Raw genomic sequence first — 4,136 nt, forward strand, 5'->3', positions numbered from 1 at the left:
TGAAACTGTTTTGTAAACTTGAAAGTCCTTTTCAAATGTTCATTGTCAAGCAGGATGCAAGAAAGGGCTTAAATTCATATAGTGCCTTGGGTGTATCAGGTGCACTCTCATATATTATTTAATTTTGTCAATCCATTGTTACTTGAGTGAGAGCATCACTAAACAAGGATGCTGTGACTCACAGAACCTTGCTTCAGGCCACATAGCTAATGAGGGATAACACCAGAATATTAAGACTTGTATGTCTGATTCCATACACCTGTTCAGCCCACTATATCACACAGGTTCAAGTGTTTGTTCTGCCACATATTAAATAGTATGGCTCCCACAAAGTAATGAACCTCTCTGAATGCAGCTTCCTTGTCTTAAAATTAAGGTGATAATATGCCTTATTTCACAGGGTTGCTGTGAGGAATGAATAAATTGATGCACATGAAGGCCTTGGCATTGCCTGATAACTGAATACCCAGCATGTGTGAATTACATATTAGAAATTGTTAAGCCCAAATAAAAGCTAAGACAACTCTCATTACAAACAAGATTTAAATATTTATAGATGGAAAAGAACATTTTGCCTGACCAGGAGGTGGAGCAATGGATAGAGCGTGGGACTAGGATGCAGAGGACCCAGGTTCAAAACCCCAAGTTTGCTGATTTGAGCCCATAGCACTGGCTTGAAGCCCAAGTTGCTGGCTTGAGTCTAAGGTTGCTGTGAGGATGTTAAATTCTGTTCAACTCTACAGCCTTGAGCAAGGGGTCACTTGCTCTGCTGCAGCCCCTGGATCAGAGCACATATGAGAAAGCAATCAATGAACAACTACGGTGCTACAATGAAGACTTGATGCTTCTTATCTCTCTCCCTTCCTGTCTGTCTGTCCCTATCTGTCCCTCTCTCTGTTTCTGTTGCAAAAAAATAAAAAGGAAAGAAAGAAAGAAACAAGAATGAAGAAAATAAGGAAAGCAAAGAATGTTTCTTCTAAAGAGAATACGTAATATCAAAAAAATATTTATTCTCAACCTTACTGTAGAATTTCTGTCATGCATACCAGGTAAAGCACTAGATTCAGTACCAGTACATGGGAAATTAGGATTCTAATCTCAGCTAAATCATTAACTAGAAATCTATCTTAAAACTAAATCTCTACATGCTTCAGTGTTCTTTAGTATCAAAGAGAGATTTTTAAAATGAGAAAAGAATGGAAGTGAAAACAACATAGAAATCCAGTTGTACTGATTTTTTTCCCTTCCAAAACTAGTTTATTTGAAATGAATGTTACAGCTACAAACCACTATAAAAGACAGAGAAAATTAAAATAAAAAAACATGCATTTATTTGAAGTGAGGATTTCAAGGTCCAAGATCATAAAGAAAAAAAAAAAAACTCAGAGAGGTGAGCTGGCATTTGGCACCCTTTCCCACTGAGGCATTTGCGAAATCTCAAGGAGCAACTGAGAGATAAGAAAAACTCAACAGAAAATAGTGTCTGAAAGGCTGTAGAGTGGAACACAGTTTAACATAGTCTCACAAGAAAACTTGGGGTTCAGAATCCACATAGGAGGAGTGGCCCAGGTAAATACTCTGGGCCTTGAGTTAGTACCCTGAAGTGCTATAACTTAGAATAAATTCTATAATCCTTTGTTAAGATTGTTTCTAAGTATTTTATTCTTTTTGTTGCAATGGCAGAAATAATTTTTTTCATTTCTCTTTCTGAAATTTCATTGTTAGAATTTAGGAACACAGAGGATTTTTGTACAAATAACTTTACTATATCTGTTCATTATTTCTAATAGTTTTTTGGTGGTCTTTAGGGTTTTCTATATAAAAAATCATGTCATCTGCAAAAAGGGACACTTTTACTTCTTCATTTCTAATTTGGATGCCTTTTATTTCTTTCTCCTGCTTCATTGCTCACATTAGGGCTTCCTGTGATATAGTGAATAAAAGTACTAAGAATAGGCATCTTTGTCTTTTTTCTGATCTTGAAAGAAATGATTTCAGTTTTTCACCATTGAATATGCTATTAGTTGTGGGTTTGTCATAAGTGGTCTTTATTATTTTGAGATGCTTCTCTTCTATACCCATTTTATTGAGTATTTTAATTATAAATGAATGTGGTATGTGGTCAAATGCTTTTTTTGCCTCTATTGATACAATCATAATTTTATCCTTTCTTTTGTTAATGTAGTATATCACATTGATCAATTTGCATATACTGGACTACCCGTGTGCCCCTAGAATGAACCCCATTTGATTGTGATATTGTATTTGATTTGCTAACATTTTGTTTAGGATTGATTTTGCATCTGTATTTATAAGAGATGTCTGTCTGTAGTTGTGTGTGTGTGTGTGTGTGTGTGTGTGTGTGTGTGCGCGCACGCGCATGGGTGTGTTATCCTTGCCAGGAAAAATTAAAGTTAGCCTCACAAATATGTCAGGAAGTATTGCAACTTCTTCAATTTTTGGAAGATTTTGAGAAGCATAGGTATTAGATGTTTTTTGAATGTTTGGTAGAATTCACTAGTGAGGCCATCTGGTCCTGAAATTTTACTGTTTGGGAGGTTTTTAATGATTGCTTCGATTTTCTTACTATTCATTTGTCTATTTAGATTTTCCAGTTCTTCATGATTCAGCCTAGGAAAGTCATAATTTCTAAGAACTTGTCCATTTCTTCTAGGTTATTGAATTTGGAGGCATATAGTCTTTCATAATATTTTTATATGATCCTTTATATTTCTATGGTTGTCTATGGTAACCTTTCCTTTTTCATTTCTAATTTTGTTTGAGTCTTTTCTCTTTTTTTCTTTAGTGAGAGTAGCCAGAAGTTTGTCAATTTTATTAATCTGTTCAAAAGCAAGCTCTTTGTTTTTGTTCTCTATTTTATTTAATTCTGCTCTAATTTTTATTATTTTCTTCTTTCTGCTGACTCTAGGCTTCATTTGTTCCTCATTTTAGAGTTCCTTAAGATGTAATGTTAAGCTATTCATTTGGAACTTTTCTTGTTTCTGGACATAGACCTATAATGATATAAACTTCTCTCTTATTATCACTTTTGCAACATCTCAAAAGTTTGGTTTGTCATATTGTCATTGCCATTTGACTCTACGTATCTTTTGATCTTTCCTTTTATTTCTTCTTTGACCTAGTTGTTCTTCAGTAGCATATTATTTCATCTTCACATATTTGTAGTTTTCCCCAGTTTTTTTTTTTTGCTGTCAATTTTCAATTTCAAAGTACAGTGGTATCTTTTTTTTTATTATTCATTTTTAGAGAGAGAGGGAGAGAGAGAGACAAAGAGGGAGAGGAGAGAGAGACAGAGAGAGAGAAGGGGGGAGGAGCTGGAAGCATCAAGTCCCATATGTGTCTTGACCAAGCAAGCGCAGGGTTTCGAACAGGTGACCTCAGCATTTCCAGGTCGACGCTTTATCCACTGTGCCAAAAGTACAGTGGTATCTTGAGATACGAACAGACCAACATACAAATTTTTTTAAGATATGAGCTGAGACTTGGTCTGTATTTTTTGTTTGAGATTCAAGCAAAATTCTGAAATAAGAGTCATGATTAGGGAAGCTGCCACTAGTTGGCGCATTGGCACACGGGTCCAGTATCGGCAGTTTGATATACGAGTTGACTGACTTACGAGCTCGGTTACAGAACGGATTAAATTCAAATCTCAAGGTACCACTGTATTATGGTCAGAGAATATGCTTAGTATGATTTCAATCTGCTTAAATTTATTGAGGCTAGTTTTGTGACCTAACATATATGTCCTATCCTTGAGAATGTTTCATGTGTCTTAGAGAAGAATGTATAATCTAGTGTTCTAGAATACAAAATTCTGTAAATGAAAAACAGTAGGGAGGTTCTTCAAAAAATTAAGAAAAGATTTACCATAAGACCTCTTCTGGGTATCTACTCAAAAATTTGAAAATGTTAATTCATAGTTATATGTACTCTTATGTTCATTGCAGTTTTATTCATGGTGGCCAAGAATGGAAACAACCAAAGTGCCCTTCAATAGTTGACTGGATAAAGAAGATGTAATACATATATACAATGGAATACTACCCAGCCATACAAAAAGATGAAATAATGTCATTTGTAACAACATGGATGGATCTTGAGACTATCATGCTGAG

The sequence above is a fragment of the Saccopteryx bilineata genome, chromosome 10, assembly GCF_036850765.1.
Source record: "Saccopteryx bilineata isolate mSacBil1 chromosome 10, mSacBil1_pri_phased_curated, whole genome shotgun sequence".
Lineage (NCBI taxonomy): Eukaryota > Metazoa > Chordata > Mammalia > Chiroptera > Emballonuridae > Saccopteryx > Saccopteryx bilineata.